Genomic DNA, 25,502 nt, shown 5'->3' with positions numbered 1-25,502 from the left:
TACACACTAGGGGACAATTTAGAGTGGCCATTTAACCTACCAACCCACATGTCTTTGGGATGTGGGAGAAAACCAGAGCACCTGGAGGAAACTCACGTGGTCACAGGGAGAACGTGCAAATTCCACACGGACAGCACCGGAGGTCAGTATCAAACCCGGGGCTGCTGGAGCTGTGAGGCAGCAGCACCATCTGTGCTGCCCAAAGCTGTAGTGCCGTTGATGACTCCCTAGGAATGGGCTCTTTGCTGAGGAAAAGCCTTTGTTTCCTGAAACCTGCTCCACCCTTGATTGTTTATGCTGGCGAAAACACTCATTGCCTGTTGCAGTGCACTACAAACTTTGAGGCATTTCTGCAGTCTGTAATCAGTTCTGAAGCTGCCCAGTCAGATGTCCCAATGTTAGCAAAGTCCCCTTTAGGGAAGCAAACAAAAGCATGAATTAGTGTAATGTGCTCCTCCTATTTCAATTGAGTGTTCTTCCACAATGAATGATAGGATACAGAGCTGGGCTGAGAAGTGGCAGATGGAGTTCAATCCAGAGAAGTGTGAGGTGGTACTCCTTGGAAGGACAAACTCCAAGGCAGAGTACAAAGTTAATGGCAGGATTCTGGGTAGTGTGGAGAAGCAGAGGGATCTGGGGGTCCATATCCACAGATCCATGAAAGTGGATAGGGTAGTTAAGAAAGCTTATGGGATGTTAGCTTTCATAAGTCGTGGGGTCAAGTTTAAGAACCACGAAGTAATGATGCAGCTTTACAAAACTCTGGTTAGACCACACTTAGAGTACTGTGTCCAGCTGTGGTCGCCTCATTATAGGAAGGATGTGGAGGCGTTGGAAAGGGTGCAGAGGAGATTTATCAGGATGCTGCCTGGTTTAGAGAGTGTGCATTATGAGGAGAGACTAAGGGAGCTAGGGCTTTACTCTTTGGAGAGAAGGAGGATGAGAGGAGACATGATAGAGGTGTACAAAATATTGAGAGGAATAGATAGAGTAGACAGCCAGCGCCTCTTTCCCAGGGCACCAATGCTCAATACAAAAGGGCATGGCTTTAAAGTATTGGGTGGGAAATTCAAGGGAGATATCAGAGGAAGGTTTTTTACCCAGAGAGTGGTTGGGGCATGGAATGCGCTGCCTGGGGCGGTGGTGGAGGCAGGTACATTGGTCAAGTTCAAGAGGTTACTAGATAAGCATATGGAGGAATTTAAAATAGAGGGATATGTGGGAGGAAGGGGTTAGATAGTCTTAGACGAGGTATAAAGGTCGGCACAACATAGTGGGCCGAAGGGCCTGTATTGTGCTGTACTGTTCTATGTATTTTATAATCTGTGGAGCTTTGAGTTCCATTTCACAGCAGGAGGGCCAAAATGAGCGCTGCACAAATCATGAAAGCATTAGGTGCATGTGTGATGCGGCGAAAGGCCAGGCTGCTGTGAATAGTGACTGGAAGTGCCCGGTCTAATTTTGTAAATGTGCAATTACTGGAAATGATTTATGATCCGGGTAAAATTGAATTTGGAGGACATAGTGCTATTTTTGTCCCTGTGTTAATCCCATTCCTATTCCAGGCAAATGAGGGAACATTTACTCCTTGTTGTGTCATGGGAGATTTTTAAATATACAACTGAATGGCTGGAATAGCAGATGAAGCCTCGTTTAAATGTTTTATCTAAAGGGCAAAACAGCACTCCTTCAATTCCACATTGGAGACTCGGTCTGGGTTATGTGCTTGTGTGAAGCTAAAACCCATGATCTTCTGACCCAGTGCTACTGAACAAGTTAGTCTGACACACCCAGTGAATATGCGTGGCTTCTAAATGGCCTCATTACAGAGCTTCCAGTGGATACATTCCACATTGTTTTGGTGGATGTTTCTCCTACTTTTTTATAGAAGGTACATTTATTTATTTGCCTCTTTTGTGGCATCCCAGAGTGATTCAGTCAATTACTTCTGAAGTGCTGTCTTTGTTGTAAAATAGGGAAGCCGAGCAGGCAGTACAAACACCAATTACACCAGGGTTTTTTTCTGTTGTAATAGTTGCTGGATATCAGGATCCTCTTCTAGAAGTTGCATGTGACCTTCTCCCTTCATGTGAAAATAAAACAGAGGCTGCATCTTAATGTGCTCTCTGAAAACAGTGACAGTGCAACGTTCTGTTAGCACAGCACTGGGAATGCCAGTCTTACAGCCTGGTCTTTCACACTGACAAAGCAAGTGTTTGTGAAACTGGATCATGTAACTACCGGTGTTGGCAGAGCACAGATGCCAAATGAACAGTGTGCCCAGCTCCCAATTTAGGAGAGGATCTCTTAAACCCGACAAACATCAGATCGACAGCGCCGAGATAATTCAAACTAAGACAATAAAAACTTGTGACAAGTGTTGGCTCCAAATATTCTTTTACTAAATATCAGAAAATAAAAGTCCAGCATAGTCATACCATCTTGTGAACTTTCAGAATGTTAAGAAATAAAATTGAGCCTCATTTTTCAGATTGTGTGTTGATTATGAAGTGTTAATTAATACTCTTCCTCCCCCTCTTCATCACCCTCAAACGAGTCAATGCCAACCTCCTCGTAGTCCTTCTCCAAGGCTGCCATGTCTTCCCGGGCTCGGAGAACTCCCCCTCCTCCATCCCTCCCCAACATACCAATGCACAAAGGCGCGCTTGGCGTACATCAGGTCAAACTTGTGGTCAAGACGTGCCCAAGCTTCAGCGATGGCAGTGGTGTTGCTCAGCATACACACCGCACGCTGCACCTTGGCCAGGTCCCCACCAGGCACCACAGTGGGAGGCTGGTAGTTGATGCCAACCTTGAGCCAGTCGGGCCACCAGTCGACAAAACTGGATGCTGCGTTTGGTCTTGATGGCACCAATGGCAACATTGACATCTTTTGGCACCACATCACCCCGGTAAAGCAGGCAGCAAGCCATGTACTTGCCATGGCGAGGGTCACACTTCACCATCTGGTTCGCTGGCTCAAAGCAGGCATTGGTGATCTCAGCCACAGAGAGTTGTTCATGGTAAGCCTTCTCAGCTGAGATCACAGGGGCATAGGTAGCCAGAGGGAAGTGGATACGTGGGTACGGGACTAAATTGGTTTGGAACTCTGTCAGATCAACATTCAAGGCACCATCAAAGCGAAGGGAGGCTGTGATGGAGGACACAATCTGACTAATGAGGCGGTTAAGATTGGTGTAAGTTGGACGTTCAATGTCCAGGTTTCTGCGACAGATATCATAGATGGCTTCATTGTCTACCATGAAGGCGCAGTCTGAATGCTCAAGGGTTGTGTGGGTGGTCAGGATGGAATTGTAGGGTTCGACCACTGCAGTGGAGACTTGTGGAGCTGGGTAGATGGAGAACTCCAGCTTGGACTTCTTGCCAAAGTCAACAGAGAGACGTTCCATCAGCAGAGAGGTGAAACCAGAGCCAGTGCCGCCACCAAAGCTGTGGAAGACGAGGAAACCCTGGAGACCTGTGCACTGGTCAGCCTGTGAAGAAAACATAATTGACAGTACCATCCGACATAGCAAGGAACCTTGTAGTGATTACTGTGCTTGCCGATGTAATAGAAAGCCCTCACTCACCAGTTTACGGATCCTATCCAGAACAGAATCAATCAACTCCTTGCCAATTGTGTAGTGCCCACGGGCGTAATTGTTGGCAGCATCTTCCTTGCCAGTGATGAGCTGCTCAGGATGGAACAGTTGGCGGTAGGTACCAGTACGGACCTCATCTGGAATTCAGAGTGGTAGACGGAGGTCAGGTTAGAAAGCAAAAGCATTGATCCATATTAAGGGCATAAGAGAATGGAGTTAGTGCAGGAAAGTGGTGCTGAAGTAAACTAATCAGCCATGACCAGCAATCTGCTGGAGGAACTCAGCAGGTCAAGCAGCATCTGTAGGAGAAAAGGAATTGTCAACTTTTTGGGTCGAAACCATCAGAACTGAGAGTGGATAGGCAAGATGGCCAGTATAAAGGGAGGGGGAGTGGTGAGAAGGGAGTCCGAGGTGACTGGTGGACTGAGGAGGGGTGTGAGATGACAGGCAGGTAGTGCCAGGTAGGGGAGGTGAGCGGGGGTAGAGCTGGGAGACAGTGGCAGGTGAATGATAGATGGAGGCAGACAATGAGAGGGAAGGAAATATATGGAGAGGCAGGTGGAGCAAGGTGGGGAGAGGGGAGGGTGAAGATAGGAGACAGCTGCTGGAGGGGGATAAGCAGGAACACAAAGCCCTACCTTTGAAGACACAAGCCCACAAAGGGTTTGTGTCTCCAAATCAGCCACGATCTTATTGAAGCAGGGAAGAGGGGCCGAATGGTCTCCTCCTGTTTCTATTTACAGGCCGTTCCTAGGTTATGAACGGGTTCTATTTTAACAGACTTTATAAGTTCATTTTGTCCGTAAGTTTGAAGAAATCACTCAGTACGATAACTGTACGTCCGCTTGAGCTGCAACTGAGTTAGGAATGTTCGAGTGACTGGTTCGAGCATGATATGGGTGGTGAGGTGGGCGGTGTGGACTCAGTGCGCCCTGTCCTATAACATCTCTGTGATTCTACGATAACAGCAGAGTGCCAGCTGTAAGTTTAATGTCTCACCGCGCAATGGTAGGTGATGGAGAGATCAGAAAAATGAAATCAAATGGTTTAAAAAATGCCTAACAACCCAACACTAACCTATCACAGTGGGTTCCAGATCCACCAGCACAGCCCTGGGGACATGTTTGCCAGCTCCTGTCTGGCTGAAGAATGTAGTGTATGAGTCATCTCCTCCTCCAAGACCCTTGTCTCCTATCATCTGTCCATCCGGCTGGATACCGTGCTCCAGACAGTACAGCTCCCAGCAGGCATTGCCCATCTGGACTCCAGCCTGGCCAACATGGATGGAGATACATTCACGCTGGAAATAAATAGAAAACACCAAGTTACAATTAGAAACTGATCATAAAGAGGTACAAGAATTTCACCTCGCAGAGTTGGGAGTTGGAGCGAGATTTGGAGCGGGAGCTTTGAAAAGTGGTGAGTCTCTGTGCGTGTGCTTTTGAGCTTCACCTTGTAGAGTCAGGAGTTGGAGCCAGATTTGGAACAGGAATGTTGAAAAGAGGTAAGCCTCTGTGTCTCTGCTCGTGAGTTTCACCTTGCAAGAGTCTAAAAGAGGCACATTTGCAAATAGTTACTAGCTGATTGGCTAATTAACAGCAGCAAATAAAATTAAGGTAGGTATATAAGCAAAGCGGCCATTATGGGAGCAGATCAGGGTTAGTGGAGCACTTGAGGCTTTGGCGAGAGGAGGCGGAGGCTAAGGTAAATCTCTGGTAAGTTTCTTTCTTTTGTTCTTTGATTTTTCCTTTAGTGACAGACTAGAGTAGTGAGAATGGCTCCAGGGTCAGTGGTGTGTTCATCTTGTGAGATGTGGGAGCTCTGGGAGACATCCAGTCTCCCTGATAACTACATCTGCAGGAGGTGCATCCAGCTGCAGCTCCTTACAGACCATGTTAGGGAACTGGGGATGCAACTGGATGACCTTCGGATCCTACGGGAGAATGAGGAGTTCATAGATAAGAGCTACAGGAAGGCAGTCACTCCTAAGCTGCAGGAGGCTGGTAGCTGCGTGACTGTCAGGAGAAGGACTGGGAATAGGCAGGTAGTGTAGAATTCCCCTCAATAACAGGTATACCGCTTTGGATACTGTTGGGGGGGATGACCTACCAGGAGAAAGCCGCTGTGGCCAGGTCTCTGGCACTCAGCCTGGTCGTATGGCGCAGAAGGGAAGGGAGGTAGAAGAGGAGAGCGGTAGTGATAGCGGATTCCATAGTAAGGGGGGCAGACAGGAAATTCTGTGGGTGTGAAAGAAACTCCCAGATGGTATGTTGCCTCCTGGGTGCCAGGGTCAGGGATGTCTCGGATCAGGTCCACAGCATTCTGAAGGGGGAGGGTGAACAGCCAGAGGTCGTGGTACATATTGGTACCAATGACATAGGTAGGAAAAGAAACAAGATCCTGAAGAGGGAATATAGGGAGCTAAGTAGCAAACTGAAAAGCAGGACCTCAAGCGTAGTAATCTCTGGATTGCTGCCTGTGCCACGTGCCAGCGAGGGTAAGAATAGGTTGATTTGGCAGATGAATGCGTGGCTGAGGAGTTGGTGCAGGGGGCAGGGTTTCAGATTTGTGGATCATTGGGATCTCTTCTGGGGAAGGTACAGCCTGTACAAAAGGAACAGGTGACACCTAAATTGGAGGGGGACCAATATTCTTGCGGGCAGGTTTGCTAGAACTGTTGGGGAGGGTTTAAACTAATTTGGCAGGGGGATGTGAACCCAGGTGATAGGTCAGAGGTTGGTGCATTTAGTGTACAAGTAGATGCAGCATGTAGAAAGACTGTGAGGAAGGATAGACAGTTGAAAGGGCAAAATTGCAGTCAGTTGGATGGGCTGAAGAGTGTCTAATGCGAGAAGTATCAGGAACAAGGGTGATGAACGTGGGTAAGTACATGGAACTGCAGCGTGGTGGCCATTATAGAGACTTGGCTGTCACAAGGGCAGGATGGGCGGCACGGTAGCGTAGCGGTTAGTGCGACGCTATTACAGCGCCAGCGGTCGGGGTTCAATTCCCGTCGCTGTCTGTAAGGAGCTTGTATGTTCTCCCGTGTCTGTGTGGGTTTCCTCTGGATGCTCTGGTTTCCTCCCACATTCTAAAGACGTACGGGTAGGTTAATATGGGGGTTTAAAATGGGCGGCGCGGACTCGTTGGGCCGGAAGGGTCTGTTACCACGCCGTAAATAAAATTTTTTTAAAAATTTAAAATGGCTGCTGGATATTCCGGGGTTTAGATGTTTCAAAAGGGACAGGGACGGAGGTAAAAGAGGTCGGGGAGCGGCTTTGCTGATCAGGGACAGTGTCACAGCTGTAGAAAGGGAGGATGTCCTGGAGGGATCGTCTACTGAGTCAGTGTGGGTGGAAGTCAGAAACAGGAAGGGAGCGATCACTCTATTGGGAGTATTCTACAGACCTCCCCCCCCCCCCCCCCCAATATGAAGCCCAAGGAACCATGGTTGACAAGAAACATAGGATATCTTGTCAAGAGGAAGAAAGAAGCTTACCTAAGGTTTAGAAAGCAAGGATCAGACAGGGCTCTGGGGAGTTACAAGGTAGCTAGGAGGGAGCTTAAGAATGGACTTAGAAGAGCTAGGAGAGGGCATGAGAAGGCATCATGGATGAAGGATACGGGGCAAATGCAGGCAAATGGGACTAGCATAATGGTCAGCATGGACCAATTGGGCCGAAAGGCCTGATTCCATGCTGTATGACTCTATGACTCTCTCTCAAATTAGCCATTGAGAAAATGTAATTGCTGAGCTGTAGATTAGCCATAACTGATAAGTAAATGTCAACAACATTGGCATGTAGGCTGACTGTTTATATATGCACAGTGTGCAGATTGCATTAGCCAAGCCAGATTACTTTCAAGTAGACTAGTACAGGGCTCTGTTTTTACAAACGTCCTTATGTCGATTTTGTCCGTGAGTTGGAAGATACACAAAAAAAATCACTCGATATGGTAACCACACCTTCACAGTGGTGTAATGAACGGCATCAAAAGCACACAAGACTGATAAGAGAGAACAATTACCAAAAGTGGAGAGAGAGAGAAAACCAGTTCTGCCGTCCGTAGGAATAAACGTATGTACGTAGGTCGGACTTTTGAATTTAATAATTAAGTTCATTCAAATGTAGGGGTGTCCATAAATCGGGGGTTTGTAACCCAGGGACTGCCTGTACTGCAGTCCTCCTTGGTAATTACCTGTAATTGAGCCAAGCATACTGGTCATTGGTAGTTGGTTTATTGTTGTCACATGTACTGTGACACAGTGAAAAGCTTTTGTTTGCGTGCTATCCCGACAGATCAATTCATTACAACAGTGCATTGAGGTAGTACAAGGGAAAACAATAATAGAATGCAGAATAAAGTGTTCCAGTTACAGAGAAAGTGCAGTGCAGGCAGACAATAAGGTGCAAGGGCTATGATGAGGTAGACTGAGAGATCAGTAGTTCATCTTTATTGGCTGATAAGAGTTTTTAGAGTGTGTTGTTCATTTTAAATTACTCCCACTTGGTGTGTTATAAGGAGCAGAATCAGGCCATTCGGCCCATTGCATCTGCTCTGCCATTCGATCATTCCTGATTTTTTTCAACCCCATTCTCCAGCCTTCTCCCCGTAAACCTTAACCCCCTCACCTATCAAGAACCTATTTGCCTTAAGTACACCCAGTGACTTGGCCTCCACAGCCCTCGGTGGCAATGAATTCCACAGATTCACCACCCTCTGGCTGAAGAAATTCCTCCTCATCTCAGTTCTAAAGGGACGTCCCTTTATTCTAAGGCTGTGTCCTCGGATCCTGGACTCTCCCACTACTGGAACATCCTCTCCACATCTACTCTATCCAGGCCCTTTCAGTATCCGGTAGGTTCAATGAGATCCCCCTTCATCCTTCTGAACTCCATCGAGTACAGGCCCAGAGCCATCAAACGCTCCTCATACATTAAGCCTTTTATTCCTGAGATCCTTCCTGTGAACCTCCTCTTGACCCTCTCCAGGGCCAGTACATCTCAATGTGCTTCATGGGAGTATTGTCAAAGTGTGACACCAATTCATATAAGAGCTATTTGGATGGGTAACCAACAGCCTTGTCACTGAGCTCGGGCTTTCCTCCTTGGAGAGAAGGAGGATGAGAGGAGACTTGATAGAGGTGTACAAGATGATAAGAGGCATAGATCGAGTGGACAGACAGACTTTTTCCCAGGGTGAAGGGGGTGTAATTTTAAGGTGATTGGAGGAAGGTATAAGTTTTTTTTTACACAGAGAGTGGTGGGTGCGTTGAATGCACCACCGGCAGAGGTTGTGGGGGCAGATACATTAGGGACATTTAAGAGACTCTTAGATAGCCACATGAATGATAGTACAATGGAGAGCTATGTGGGAGGGAAGGGTTAGATAGATCGTACAGCAGGATAAAATGTCAGTATGACATCGTGGGCCGAAGGGCCTGTACTGTGCTGTAAATTTCTATGTTCTATGTTTAGAATAGGGCCAGGAGTAAGCCGCATGGCCCTCTCATGCCTGTTTCTCTATTCAACAGGATCCTGGCTGATTTCAGTCTCATCTCCATTTTCTAGACCTATCCCTGATGTCTCTCCAACAAGTATTGGGCAGAGAACTGTGGTGCAGCATGTTGAGCCTGCTGCCGTCATAGCTCTGGTGACTCTGGTTCAATCCTGACTTGTGACCTCTGTGTGGGGTTTGCATGCTCTCCCTGTGACTGGCGTCGGTTTCCTCCTGGTGCTCTGGTCTCCCCCCACTTTGAAAAGGGGTTGGTCAGTTAATTGGCCACAATAAGTTGCCCCTGGTGTGTAGATGAGGGGTAGAATCCGGGGGTAGCTGATGGGAAAGTGCGGAGAACAATGCGGGATTAATCCATGACACGTCCTAACAATCACAACCTTTTGTCACAGTAACTTCTGCATTCTGCCCAATCACAGACCTTCCCTCCATCCTTCCTCTGCACTGCTGATATCCACCAGGTCTGACAGAGGCTGCTCAACCCAAAATTCTGATTGCTTCTCCCTCCACAGTCACAGACTGACCTGCTGAGTATTACCACAGTGTTCTGGTTTTTATAGACTTCAACTCTCTGTCTACACTTCTTGCTGCCTCAGTAAAGCAGCCAACATAATTAGAGGACCTCCACGTCCACCCTGGACATTCTCTCTTCTCCTCCTCCCATCGGGTATAAGATACAAAAGCCGGTGGCAGGCACAGTAGCATAGTGGTTAGCATAATGCTTTACAGCGCCAGTGACCCAGGTTCAAATCCGGCCCCTGTCTGTAAGGAGTTTGTACATTCTTCCTGTGTCTGTGTGGGTTTCCTCCGGGTGCTCCGGTTTCCTCCCACATTCCAAAGACGTACGGGTTAGGAAGTTATGGGCATGCTATGTTGGCACTGGAAGCATGGTGACACTTGCGGGCTGCCCCCCAAAATCACTACGCAAAAGATGTATTTCACTGTGTGTTTCGATGTACATGTGACTAATAAAGATCTTATCTTGAAAGCACATACCACGAGGCTCAAGGACAGCTTCTCTCCCGCTGTTGTAAGACTATTGAATGGTTCCCTAGTACTCTTCACCTCACAATCTACCTTGTTAAAGCCTTGCACCTTATTGTCTGCCTGCACTACACTTTGTCTATAACTGTAACGCTTTATTCTGTATTCGTTTTTACCTTGTACTACCTCAATGCACTGTGTAATGAATTGATCTCTATGAGCGGTATGCAAGACAAATTTTTCACTGTACCTCAATGTGTGACAATAGTAAACTAATTTACCAATTTCTCTGCATCCTGAAGCGTAGACACTGATTTGAGCCATAAGTTTACAAGATCATTGGGAATGCAAAGTCCTCTGGGAAGAGAATTCCCTCATTCTGAGAGGATGAATTCACCACCTTGGTCCTAAATTAGGAGTTTGAGGAGATTTGGTATGTCACCATAGACTCTTGCAAATTTCTACAGATGTATGGTGGAGAACATTCTGACTAGTTGCATCACCACCTGGTATGGAGGCTAGATGGTGCAGGATTTAAGAAGCTGCAGAGTTGTAGACTCAGCCAGCTCCATCATGGGCACAACCCTCCCCACCATCGAGGACATCTTCAAGAAGGCGGCATCCATCATTAAGGACCCTCACCATCCGGGACATGCCCGCTTCTCATTACTACCATCAGGGAGGAGGTACCGAAGCCTGAAGACCCACACTCATCATTTTAGGAACAGCCTCTTCCCCTCTGCCTTATTACTTTATCATTCCTCTTTTGCACTATTTTATTTTTTGGTATTCGATAGTAATTTTTATGTCTTGCACTGTACTGCAGCCACAAAACAACACATTTCACAGCATATGTCAGTGATAGTCAACCTGATTCTGGTTCTGAAACACCTGCCTCCTTGGAAAGGTGCAAATGGAAACGAGGTTCTCCGACGTGTTTCCATGATGATTCAGAGCAGAGCATAGAACACAAAACAACCCAGTATGTAATCCCCAAACACAAAGGAGACATCACATCAATACATTTCTCCAGCTTGATTATAATGTCTAACGGTAAAATTATTGTTGCTGTTCTACAGTTACATCAGGAACTCATAGAAACAAGGATGACAACTTGTCCTTGGATCTTCTCCTTTAACCTTGTGTTAATTTTTTTTTAGTCTGATTAGGCTTCTGTGATGGACACCAGGATGTTTCACTGCAATAAAAAGATCTTAAACAAATCCAAATTATTGTTGTTGTAAACTTAAATGAAACAAATTACGACATACAGTCTGATGTTTCAGTGCGATCCCTCAAGGTTGCCGTGCAGGTCGATAGGGGTTGTTAAGAAGACATATGGTGTGTTGGCCTTCATTAGTCGGGGTACTGAGTTCAAGAGCCGCGAGGTGATGTTGCAGCTCTATAGAACTCTGGTCAGACCACACATGGAGTATTGTGTTCAGTTCTGGTCGCCTCATTATAGGAAGGATGTGGAAGCTTTAGATAGGGTGCAGAGGAGATTTACCAGGATGCTGCCTGGATTGGAGAGCATGTCTTATGAGGACAGGTTGAGTGAGCTGGGGCTTTTCTCTTTGGAGAGAAAGAGAATAAGAGGTGACTTGATAGGGGTGTACAAGATGATAAGAGGCATAGATCAAGTGGACAGTCAGACTTTTTCCCAGGGTGAAAATGGCTAACACGAGGGGGCATAATTTTAAGGTGATTGGAGGAAGCTATAAGGGGGATGTCAGGGGTAAGTTTTTTTTTACACAGGGAATGTTGGGTGCATGGAACACACTGGCTGAAGAGGTTGTGGGGGCAGATACATTAGGGACATTTAAGAGACTCTTAGATAGACACATGAATGATAGAGAAATGGGGGGCTATGTGGGAGGGAAGGGTTAGATAGATCTTAGAGCAGGATAAAATATCGGCACAACATCATGGGCCATAGAGCCCGTACTGGGCTGTAGTGTTCTATGTAACACTGCTCTGGTGAAACTGACACACCGTGAAACAATATCAGCCTCTTTGCCTTCCGCGAGAGTATCTGAAGTGACTCAGTGCTCAGTCACATCTGGATTCCAGCATCTGCAGTCCTTTGTTTCTTCCAGTTTATCTTGTTTTGTGGAATGTGACTCTATTACAGAGAATGTGAAAAGCGCCAAAGAAACACGGGCGCTGGTTGCAAGCTGCAACTGCGGAGGTGTCACCATGCTCAGCAATCCCTTAGGATTGAGGATGACTCGCTCCCACTCCAGTTTTGTGGGTTTGAGTAACTGTAAAAGGCTGATGCGGGAACCACAGACAAAGAGCTGGTCATTGACTTCAGGAAAGGGGGCGGTGTACATGCACCTGTCTACATCAACGGTGCTGAGGTCGAGAGGGTTGAGACCTTCAAGTTCCTGGGAGTGAACATCACCAATAGCCTGTCCTGGTCAAATCACATAGATGCCACAACCAAGAAAGCTCACCAGCACCTCTGCTTCCTCAGGAGGCTAAAGAAATTAGATTTGTCCCCTTTGACACTCACCAACTTTTATCGACGCACCATAGAAAGCATCCTATCTGGATGCATCACAGCTTGCTATGGCAACTGCTCTGCCCAGGACTGCAAGAAACTGCAGAGAGTTGTGGACACAGCCCAGCACATCACGGACACCAGCCTCCCCTCCTTGGACTCTCTTTACCTCTCACTGCCTTGGCGAAGCAGCCAGCATAATCAAAGACCCCACCCACCCGGGTCATTCTCTCTTCTCTCCTCTTCCATCAGGTACTAGATACAGGAGCCTGAGGGCACGTACCACCAGGCTTAAAGACAGCTTCTACCCCACTGTGATAAAACTATTGAACGGTTCCCTTAAACGATGAGATGGACTCTAACCTCATGATCTACCTTGTTGTGACCTTGCACCTTATTGCACTGCACCTTCTCTGTAGCTGTGACACTTTGTACTGTTATTGTTTTTACCTGTCCTACCTCAATGCACTCTGTACTAACTCAATGTAATTGCACTGTGTAATGAATTAACCTGTATGATCGGTATGCAAGACAAGTTTTTCACTTTACCTCGGTACAAGTGACGATAATGAACCAATACCAATACCACAGACCCTTAATACAGGTGGGGAGGAGGTGCCTGATGGAGTTGGGGGAGGGGGGTGTGTGAATAGTTTGGGGAGTAGTGTGCTCTTTCTGCCACTTACGCTGGATTTCTGTGTGCCCCTGTCACATGCATTCAAAGTCACACTTTCATCCCGAATGCCCCTTCTCCACTTTGAGTGCTCATGGGCCAGGGATTCCCAAGAGGTGGTCAGGATCTTGCATTTTTTCCACGGAGGTTTTGAGCACATCCTTGACTCTTTTCCTCCAACCATGTGGGGATCTTTTCCCCTGACAGAGCTCAGAATAGTATTTCAAGAATGGTGTGGCCTGCCCAACAAGTGCTGACCAAGTGTAACAAGAGACTGGATGTTGTGGATGTTGGCCTGGGAGGGATCACTGACAGTTCCTTCATCACTTCCCGCTGCCTTGGGAAAGCAGCCAACATAATCAAGGACCCCTCCCACCCTGGTCACTCTCTCTTCTCCCTATTCCAGTTGGGCAGAAGAGACAAAAGCTTGAGAGCACGTACCACCAGGCTCAATAAAGCTTCTATCCCCCTGTTATCAGACTCTTGAATGGACCTCTCATAGGACATAGAACACTACAGCACAGTACAGGCCCTTCGGCCCACAATGTTGTGCTGACATTTTATCCTGCTCTAAGATCTATCTAACCATTTCCTCACACATAGCCCTCCATTTCTCTATCATTCATGTGTCTAAGAGTCTCTTAAATGTCCCTAATGTATCTGCCCCCTCAACCCCTGCCAGCAATGCATTCCACACATCCATCACTCTCTGTGTAAAAAACTTACCCCTGATATCCCCCTTATACCTTCCTCCAATCACCTTAAAATTATGCCCCCTCATGTTAGCCATTGTCGTCCTGGGAAAAAGTCTCTGACTGTCCACTCGATCTGTGCCTCTCATCATCTTGTATGCTAAAAATGTTCTCCCTATCTAGCATGCCGTGGTCCTTGCACTTTATTTGTCTCCCTGCACTTTCTCTGTAACTGCAAGACTATATTCTGCACCATATTAGTCCTTCCAGCCGTGGCAAAGGTTGGCACGCATCTCCCCCAACCTCGTCTACTGCATTCAGTGTTCGCCATGTGGCCTCCCCTACGTCGGCGAGACCAAGCGCAGACTGGGCGACTGTTTCGCAGAACACCTACGCTCAGTCTGCAACGGCCATCCCAAGCTCCCAGTTGCAGACCATTTCAACTCCCGTCCCCATTCCCACAACGACCTGTCCGTCCTCGGGTCTCCTCCACTGCCGGAATGAAGCCCAATGCAAACTGGAGGAGCAACACCTTATATTCTGCCTGGGTAGTCTGCAACCCAACGGCCTGAATGTTGTGTTTTCCAATTATAAGTAACCTTATTTTTAATTCCACTCCCCCCTCCCATCTTCATCCCCTTTCCCACACCCCCCCCAGCCCCCCTTCACCTATCTTAGTCCCCCTCCCCTTCCTGGTTCCATCCACCCACTTCACACACTGGTTTCCCTCCCACCCATCCCCCCCCCCCCCCCCCATCTGGTTCCATCTCTCCCTCATGGTTCCCATTCTCACCTCCCTATCAGAGTCCAGCGCTGGTGTCCCTTTGTGTTCCTGCTTATCTCCCTCCTGCAGCCGTCTCCAGTCGTCACACCCCCTTCGCCCACCCTGCCCCATCTGGTTTTTTTCCACCTTTCCCCCTCTCGCTTTGTCTGCCTCCATCTATCATTCATCTGCCACTGTCTCCCAGCTCCGCCCCTGCTCCCCTACCTGGAACTACCTCTTACACCTCTCCTCAGTCCACCAGTCACCTCGGACTCCTTTCTCGCCACTCCCCTTCTCTTCATACTGACCATTTCTCAGGGTTTCAACTCGAAACGTCGACAGTTCCTTTCCTCCCAAAGGTGCTGCTCGACCCGCTGAGTTCCTCCAGCACATTGTTTGTTGCTCTAGATTCCAGCATCTGCAGTCTCTGTGTGTCTACTATATTCTGCATTCTGTTTTGCTTTTACTACCTCAATGTACTTATGTATGGAATGATCTGTCTGGATGGCATGCACACAAAAGCTTTTCACTGTATCTCGGTACATATGACAATAATAAACCAATTACCTTCACCTCCTAAGAAAGTAAAGATGCTGGTCTGCCTTCCCTGTGATTGCATCTATGTGCTGGGCCCAGGACAGGCCGTCTGATATGTTAATCCCCAGGAATTTAAAGCTGCTGACTCTCTCAAACTTCATGTCAAGCTTTTAGTTTTATTGACATCCCTGCATGTCTCCCTCCTCCTTCGACGGTGAGGGATACTTGGGCTGTGAGGTGCCTACTTGGCTGCCCAGCTGTGGCTCAGCGGGCCACGCTCTCACTCTGTGAGTCAGGTTGTGGGTTCCATTCCCTATTTCAACACATAAGATTTCGTTATTAGTCACATGTACATCAAAACACATGGCGAAATGCACCTTTTGCGTAGTGTTCTGGGGGCAGCCTGCAAGCGTCGCCACGCTTCCGGCACCAACACAGCATGTCCACAACTTCCTAACCCATACGTCTTTGGAATGTGGGAGGAAACCGGAGCACATAGAGGAAACCCCCGCAGTCACAGGGAGAACGTACAAACTCCTTACGGACAGCGGCCGGAAATGAACCTGGGTCGCTGGCGCTGTAAAGCGTTATGCTAACCATTACACTACCGTGCCTGCCCCACTAAATCTAGGGAGCTAAACCTAGGCTGTCATTCCCAGGCTCGGTGATCACTGTACAGTCAGTGATGGAGGAGGTGTTGAAGTCCGCCTTCTGATGGACCCCAAAGATTCTATCTGTCAAAGGTGGGCAGTTGCCCTGATCAATAGTTACCCCTCAACCAACATTACTTGAAATTAAGACCAAAAGACACAAACAGCTGGAGGAACTCAGTGGGTCGGGCAGCATCTGTGGAAGGGAAAGGTCAGTTGATGTTTTGGTTCGAGACCCTTCATCTGGACTGAAAGATAGCCAGTATACAGAGGTCCCAGGAAGGGGTGGGGCAAGACCTGGCGAGTGATAGGTGGATACAGGTGAGGAGAGGTGATAGGCAAATGGAGGAGGGGAGAGTGGAGATAGTGAGGCGATAGGTGGAGACAACAAAGGGCTTATGGAATCTGATAGGAGAGGAAGGTGGACCATGGAACCAAACAGGGGAGGTGGGGAGGGCAGATGGGAACAGTGGGGCGAGGGGACCCAGTGGGAGGAGTGTGTGGGTGATGGGCAGATGAAGGAGGGGAAAGAAACTGGGTGATAGAGGGCTCTGGGGGAGGTGGTGTGTAGGAGGAACTGGGTAGATCAGGGGAGAGAGAAACAGGACAGAAGGGGAGCAGCTTACCTGAAATTAGAGATTCAATGTTCATGCCATCAGGTTGTAGACCACCCAGGTGGAATATGAGTTTATGTTTGGCAGCGGAGGAGGCCGAGGAGAGACAGGTCAGTGTGGGAATGGGAGGGGATTTAAAATGGCTGGCAGCCAGGACCACCAATTTCAAGTAATTACTTGAACTTAATTACCTGGGCATTATCACTCTGGCTGTGGACATTTGTGTAACGCTGAATGTACCACTTTAAGTACTTCATGGTTGTAAGGTGCTTGGGTAGGTCAGGAGGTCTTGAAAGAGGGTTTTTACAGTACTTTCAAATCTTGGATAAAATCAGTTGAATGCGTTACAGTCAATCCATTTCTAATTTTCCTGATTTTTCTAGTTTATTAAGGCAGGTTACAATCAAGGACAATCACACCCTGCAGGGCTGACTGTTTATGAACTGCTCAGGTTTTAGCCTGTTATCGACTGGTTAATCATTAAACTGACTGTTAACTGAAATGCAAATAAAATATTGCTGAGATGCATCTGCTCCGTGTAACCACTTGCGAGCAGTTCTCATTTCCTGTTAACATAATCCAGGAAGTTTTGTCATATTGAGTAAGCATCTCACAAGCACATTGCTGCCACTGGTCACCTGACCAACCCATTCTTACCATGGGGCCTCCTTCACAAGCCAATCTTTATTTGTTTATGGAATGTGGATGGTCAACATTCATTGACCATCCCTAATTGGTCTAAAAATGTAGATGGTCAGCATTTATTGTCCATCTTTAATTGGTCTAAAGAAACTTGGCATGTCCCCTTTGACCCTCACCAACTTCTATCGATGCGCCATAGAAAGCATCCTATCTGGATGCATCACGGCTTGGTACGGCAACTGCTTTGCCCGGGACTGCAAGAAACTGCAGGGAGTTGTGGACACAGCCCAGCGCATCACAGAAACCAGCCTCCCCTCCATGGACTCTGTCTACACTTCTCGCTGCCTCGGTAAAGCAGCCAACATAATCAAAGACCCCACCCACCCCGGAAATTCTCTCTTCTCCCCCCTCCCATCGGGCAGAAGATACAAAAGCCTGAAAGCACGTACCACCAGGCTCAAGGACAGCTTCTATCCCGCTGTTATAAGACCATTGAATGGTCCCCTTGTATGATAAGATGGACTCTTGACCTCACAATCTACCTTGTTATGGGCTTGCATCTTATTGTCTGCCTGCACTGCACTTTCTCTGTAACTGTAACACTATATTCTGCATTCTGTTATTGTTTTCCCTTGTACTACCTCAATGCACTGATGTGGTGAAATGATCTGTATGGATGGTATGCAAGACAAGTTTTTCACTGTACCTCGGTACAAGTGACAATAATAAACCAATTTACCAATTGCCTTCCAGTGGATGGTTGTTTTCTGCTGCCTTGACCTACTGCTGTCCTCGTGGTGTAGTTTCCTCTAAATTATTAGTTACCACTATTGGGATTCCCTCTCAGATCTGTCAGTTCAACAAATTACGTCACCATCATCACTTGCTCCACAATGACACACAAGCACTGATCTTCACCAACAGGTCCATCTCGGACCCAATCCCAGTGTAGAAATATCCGGATGCATCACTACTTGGTATGGTAACTGCTCTGCCCAAGGCTGTAAGAAATTGCAGAGAGTTGTGGACCCACAGCCCAGACCATCACGGAAACCAGCCTCCCTTCCATGGACTCTGTTTGCAATTCCCGCTGCCCCAGTAAAGCAGCCAACATAATCAAGGACCCTTCCAACCCCAGACATTCTCCTCTCCCCATTTCCATCGGGAGGAAGATACAAAAGCCTGAAAGCACGTACCACCAGGCTCAAGGACAGCTTCTATCCCTGCCATCAGACTCTTGAATCGACCTCTTATCCGCTAAAAGATGAACCCTTGATCTCCCAATCTACTTCATCGTGGCCACTGCACTTTATTTGACTACCTGCACTGCCATTTCTCTGTAACTGCAACACTATATTCTACATGCTGTTTTTCCTTTTTACAACCTTGATGTACTTATGTATGGATTTAAGATTTAAGATTTCTTTATGAGTCACATGTACATCAAAACACACAGTGAAATACATCTTTTGCGTAGAGTGTTCTGGGGGCAGCCCGCAAGTGTCGCCACGCTGCCGGCGCCAACATAGCACACCCACAACTTGCTAACCTGTATGTATTTGGGGTGTGGGAGGAAACTGGAGCACCCGGAGGAAACCCACGCAGACACGGGGAGAACGTACAAACTCCTTATAGACAGTGACCGGAATTGAACCCGGGTCTCTGGCGCTGTAATAACGTTACTCTAACCGCTACACTACCATGAATGACCTGTCTGGACGACACACAAACAAAAAGGTTTTCACTGTATCTCAGTACGTGGCAATAATAAACCAATTTCAATTCTAATTCCAATTCCATTATCAGTTAGCATTACTGGGGTTTCCTCTCAGATTTGGCAGCCCAAAAAATTATGTCACCATCCATCACTTGCTTCATAATGATATGCAAACCCTGAACCTCACCAACAGGACCATCTCGGACTCAATCCCAGTGTAGAACTGAGGTCAGGCAAGGCTGTGTCATTGCCCCGAGCCACTTCTCAATCTGCACCTTGGATCCAAAATGCTTCCCACTGGAATGAGTTTGATCGGAAGTTTTGAACAGGAAACTGATCAACCTTGACTGCCTCCAGTCCGCTACCAAGATCATCCCAACCACACTCATTGAGTTACGGGTGTGTAGAGGATGAGTATATGTGCACAGTCGGAGGTGGAGCTCCAAGTGAGTTGATTCCTTCACCGAAGTTTATGAGGATCTGGTAAACAAGGCTCCTTCACCAAACTTCTCCTTCACTGAACATTACTGTCAGCAGTCAAGGTCCAAGTGAATGATCCCAAACAAGAATGATCCCAGGAATGAACGGCTTAACGTATGAGGAGCGTTTGCTGTCTCTGGGCCTGTACTCGATGGAGTTCAGAAGGATGAGGGAGGATCTCATTGAAACCTACTGAATACTGAAAGGCCTGGATAGAGTGGACGTGGAGAGGATGTTTCCATCAGTGGGAGAGTCTAGGACCAGAGGGCACAGCCTCAGAATAAAGGGACATCCCTTTAGAACTGAGATGAGGAGGAATTTCTTTAGCCAGAGGGTGGTGAATCTGTGGAACTCGTTGCCACAGACGGCTGTAGAGGCCAAGTCACTGGGTGTATTTAAGGCAGAGATTGATTGGTAAGGGGGTTAAGGGTTATGGGAAAAAGGCAGGAGAATGGGGTTGAGAAAAAAATCAGCCATGATTGAATGGTGGGGCAGACTAGATGGGCCGAATGGTCTAACTCTGCTCCTATATCTTATGGTCTTATCAGGTCCTTGAACTGACCTGCACAACCTTAACCCTACCTCAGCAACAGAACTGTGGAACACTGTGGATGACCTCTTGCACTACTGCAAACTTGTCTCTGACTGTGTTTTATTTCTCACAGATATCTTTCTTTGCAGTTTTTTTTCCTCTATCTTGTACAATTTATATATATTTTATATTCTGTGTTGTTGTCTGTGGCTGCGTGCCTGTGATGCTGCTGCAAGTAAGTTTTTCATTGTACCTGTACCTCACCATACTTGCGCACATGACAATAAACTTGCCTTGACTTGACTTGTATAGAATGGCGGAGAATTCTATTCCATTTGATATCTCCCTTGTAAAACTCTTCCCCGTCATCCTGACAAGGTCCTGATGAAGGGTCTCGACCCAAAATGTCGACTGTTTATCTCTCTCCATGGATGCTGCCTGACCTGCTGAGTTCCCCCAGCATTTTGTGTGTGTTGCTCCAGATTTCCAGAATCTGCAGAATCTCATGTCTCCCAGTCATCCTTGTACTCTGGCAGCCAGGACAGTAATAAAGTACAGCAGGTATGGTCGAGCCATGAACTTCCCAATGGTTCCATTCCCGCCCCTCTCTGCAAATTAATCTTGTACCATTCGTTTTACTGTCTAGTCACACCCAAGCTATGATGCAATGATTAGGGATGGGCTGACCCGTACATTGATTCCTTTGTTAGGTGACTGCACCTCCCCTGTGACCCGTCAATCAAAAATAGACAATGTCTCTTGGCACAGGGCACCATTCCGCGGGGCAGTGGGAGCAGGAAGAGTGTCAATCCTCGGGGGCTCCCACTTGACGCTGTATCTCTCTCCACAGACACTGCCTGACCTGATGGTCCATTCTCTGAGTTTAGAACATAAAACATAGCCCATAGAACAGCACAGCAAAGGAACTCTGTTTAGACCACACTTAGAGTACTGTGTCCAGTTCTGGTCACCTCATTATGGTAAGGATGTGGAAGTATTGGAAAGGGTGCAGAGGAGATTTACCAGGATGCTGCCTGGTTTAGAGAGTATGCATTATGAGGAGAGAATAAGGGAGCTAGGGCTGTTCTCATTGGAGGGGAGGAGGATGAGGGGAGACGTGATAGAGGATTACAAGATATTGAGAGGAATAGATAGAGTGGACAGCCAGCGCCTCTTTCCCAGGGCACCAGTGCTCAATACAAGAGGGCATGGCTTTAAAGTAATGGGAGGGAAGTTCAAGGGAGATATCAGAGGAAGGTTTTTTACCCAGAGAGCGGTTGGGGCATGGAATGTGCTGCCTGGGGCGGTGGTGGAGGCAGGTACATTGGTCAAATTCAAGAGATTACTAGATAAGCATATGGAGGAATTTAAAATAGAGGGATATGTGGGAGGAAGGGGTTAGGTAGTCTTAGGTGAGGTTTAAAGGTCGGCGCAACATTGTGGGCTGAAGGGCCTGTACTGTGCTGTACTGCTCTATGTTCTATGTAGGTCAGTTTCTGGATCGCTGGATCACTCCTGCTGTGGTTTGACATGCCCACAAGAGTTTGCAGGCACCTTACCATGCAACTAAGCTCTATAAATCCATACAAGCCCCTCCATCGCTGCGTTGACTCGCTTTCCCCACCCCCCTTAGGCAAGATGATTTAGTGCTGGTACATCAGAAGCAAGTGCACAGACCTGGGTGTGACACTAGCTGCGACACTCCTGTGGAAGACCTGTTCACCAGCTGCTCGTGTGATAGTAAACAACAACCTGGCTCAGAACTCCCTGGCCCCAGCCCCTCCTCCCTCTGCTCCTGCTCGTTACTTAGGGATGGCAAGACGAACTCTGCCCTCTCTGCTTCTCCCTCTCTGTTCTGGTTCCGATCGATTTCTTGAACCAGAAACTGGACATCTGATCTGTAAAACAGAACAATCTGTTCAGATCAACCTGCTAACTCCATTCTGCTAGCTAAAAAATGCCCCACTGGGTATTTACCACATTCCCCTTGTCACAGAGTTCCAGGATCCACAAGGTTCTGTGTTCATTGTTCCAGCATTAGTTTTGACCCCCACCCCCCCCCCCTCTTCTATTCTCTTTCACCTTCTGTTTACATCTCCTTCAGACAGAACAGCTGTGGTTAACAAGCTTGCTCCGATATATTTTACATCACAAACAACAAACAGAGAGGCTGGATGAACTCAGTGGGTCGGACAGCAGCCGTGGAGGGAAGTGGACAGTCAATGCTTCAGGTCGAGATCCTTCATCTGTCCAGTGAACTAGCGGACATAGATTGAGGGTAAAGGGTGAGAGAGGAGATCTAAGGGGGACCTTCTTCACCCAGAGAACACACTGCCGGAGAGAGTGAACATAGAACATTATAGCACAGTACAGGCCCTTCGGCCCACAATGTTGTGCCAACATTTTATCCTGCTCCTAGACCTGTCTAACCCTTCCCTCCCACATAGCCCTCCATTTCTCTATCATTCATGTGGCTATTTAAGAGTCTCTTAAATGTGGAAACAAAGTCGCTGACAGCATTTAGGAAGTGTCTAGACGAACTCTTGAAATCACCTAGATGTAAGAGGCCACAGGCCAAATACTGGAAGATGGGATTAATAAATTGGTAAATTGGTTTATTATTGTCACATGTACCGAGGTACAGTGAAAAACTTGTCTTCCATACTGGCCATACAGATCAATTCATGACACAGTGCATTGAGGTAGTACAAGGTAAAACAATAACAGAATGCAAGCAGTTACAGAGAAAGTGCAGTGCAGGCAGGCAATAAGGTGCAAGGTCATAACAAGGTAGATTGTGAGGTCAGAGTCCATCTCATCATACTAGGGGACCATTCAATAGTCTTATAACAGCAGGATAGAAGCTGTCCTTGAGCCTGGTGGTACGTGCTTTCAGCTTTTGTATCTTCTGCCCGATGGGAGGAAGGAGAAGAGAGAATGTGTGGGGTGGGTGGGGTCTTTGATTATGCTGGCTGCTTTACCGAGGCAGCGAGAAGTGTAGACAGAGTCCATGAAGGAGAGGCTGATTTCCGTGATATGCTGAGCTGTCCCCACAGCTCTCTGCAGTTTGGGTGCCCACTAGTGGGCATGGACAGAGTGGGCTGAATAGCCTCTTTCTCTGCCGTCTGACTCTATGACTGGCCACAGATCCTTTAACACCCACTAGAAACGAATGTGGGTTATCAGTTTATTGTCTCAGCCAAAAACTAGCACCTTCAACAACGCAGCGCTCCCTCTGTACCGCTAATGGGAACGCCAGCCTGGATTGGATGCTCATTCCTCTCGAGTGGGCCATGCACAGGAGGGGGGGAGGTGCACTGTGTGAGACAAAGTTCAATAATAGCTGCCTTGCTGGGTCACAGCACACTTCCATGTGCTGATGATTCACTTACTAAATTTAATATCTGATTCTCTCATCGTGCAGAGACTAAGACACAGATCATGATGTTATTCCTGCAATCTTTGGGATTGCAGCTTCGGTTAAGGAGGTTTGGCTTGTCACTGAACACTAACAAACTTCTACAGATGTGCTGTTGAAAGTATCCTGACTGGTTGCATCATGGTCTGGGATGGCAATTCAAATGCGCAGGAATGCAGGAAGCTGCAGAGAGCAGTGGACTCTGCCCAATACATCACGGGAACATCCCTCCCCACCATCGGTAGTATCTACAGGACACGCTGCCTCAGGAAGGCAACATCCACCATCAAAGATCCCCACCATCCGGGCCATGCCATCTTCTCACAGCTACCATCGGGCAGGAGGTACAGAAGCCTGAAGTCCCACACCACCAGGTTCAGGAACAGCTACTTCCCTTCAACCATTTGGTTCTTGAACCAACCAGCACAACCCTAATCACTACAGTTTAGCAACACTATGACCACTTTGATCACTTTGCACTACAATGGACTTTGTTCTTTTTGCTCTAATTGTGTTCTTTCTTGTAAAACTTGTGTATAATTTATGTTTAATTTATGTTTTTCTTGTGAATGCTGTTTATCTGATGCTATGTGCCTGTGATGCTGCTGCAAGTAAGTTTTTTATTGAACCTGTGACACATGTGCATATGACAATAAACTCGACCTTGGCTTTGACTGTTTGTAAGTATTAGGTGCTGCTTATCAAAAATCCTCCAGAGATCATTGTCTCCTTGGGGGAATCCAAAATCAGGGACCATTCTGGCTTCCTAATGTTGACACTAAGTGTGAAATGGGATGAATTTCTCCGTACAAAAGCAGTGTAGAAATTTGCTTCCATTTCTTCTTAACAATAGAGCAATGTGGTGTTTTACGTCCACATTGCAGTGTAGGTGGAGAAAAAGGCTGAATATATATGGTGGGGAGTCACAGCCGGCTGCCCAGATCCTGAATCGCTCAGTCTGTGAGCACCTAGAAGTTCCGATGTTACACTTGGTCAATAAATGGAGATGCTGGAAATCTGGGGCAACACACAAAATGCTGGAGGAACTCAGCAGGTCAAGCGGCATCTATGGAGGGAAATGGACAGTCGTTGATTCAGTTCGAGACCCTTCATCAGGACTGGAAAGGAAGAGGGGAGATAACCGGTATAATAAGGTGCGGGGAGGGGTGGAGCAAGGCCTGGCAGCTGATAGGTGGATCCAGGTCAGAGGGAGGGGGGAGAGTGTGAAAGATGTCAGAAGCTAGGTGATAGGTGGCAGTGACAAAGGGCTGGAGAAGATAGAATCGGGTAGGAGAGGACAGTTCTGGTCACCTCATTATAGGAAGGATGTGGAAGCGTTGCAAAGGGTGCAGAGGAGATTTACCAGGATGCTGCCTGGTTCAGAGAGTATGCATTATGAGGAGAGACTGATAGAGATGTACAAAATATTAAGAGGAATAGATAGAGTGGACAGCCAGCACCTCTTTCCCAAGGCACCAATGCTCAATACAAGAGGGCATGGCTTTAAAGTAATGGGTGGGAAGTTCAAGGCAGATATCAGAGGAAGGTTTTTTACCCAGAGAGTGGTTGGGGCATGGAATGCGCTGCCTGGGGTGGTGGTGGAGGCAGGTACATTGGTCAAATTCAAGAGATTGCTAGATAAGCATATGGAGGAATTTAAAATAGAGGATATGTGGGAGGAAGGGGTTAGACAGTCTTAGGCGAGATTTAAAGGTCGGCACAACATTGTGGGCCGAAGGGCCTGTATTGCACTGTACTGTTCTATGGTTCTATGATTCTATGGACCACGGAATAACAGGGTGAGGAGGGGAACCAGAGGGAGGAATGTGTGGGTGATGGGCAGATAGAGAGGGTGGGGGAGGGCAAAGAGAAGGGGTGATGGGGGCTGGTGGGATAAGGGAAAACTAAAGGGGGGACAGAGGGGAGTGGTTACCAGAAGCTAGAGGAATCGATGTTATCGGAAGTTAGCGAAATCAATGTTGAATTGAAGTTGGTAAATAAGTATTGATGTGGAACTGTGCTGTGACCCAGCAGAGCAGCAATTTGCAGTGGTCTGACATTCTTCTACCTGCCCCTGTTCCAGTCATGCTCCAGAGAAAGTGTTAATACAGAAGTAGCGCTCAACATTCCTTCAAGGGCTTAAAGAAAGCCCTGTTTGCTCTTTTAACTGGGTGAAAG

At 47.4% G+C, this 25,502-nt stretch overlaps 1 pseudogene; it reads right to left on the bottom strand.

Annotated features, from left to right (window-relative positions):
- Positions 1-2,380: 2,380 nt before the first annotated feature.
- Positions 2,381-25,502, bottom strand: part of LOC127569631 (tubulin alpha chain-like) — a 47,154-nt pseudogene continuing 24,032 nt past the window's right edge.

Source organism: Pristis pectinata, chromosome 1 (genome assembly GCF_009764475.1).
Source record: "Pristis pectinata isolate sPriPec2 chromosome 1, sPriPec2.1.pri, whole genome shotgun sequence".
NCBI lineage: Eukaryota > Metazoa > Chordata > Chondrichthyes > Rhinopristiformes > Pristidae > Pristis > Pristis pectinata.
Note: the sequence above shows the minus strand (reverse complement) of the source record. Positions and strands in the feature narration are given on the sequence as shown.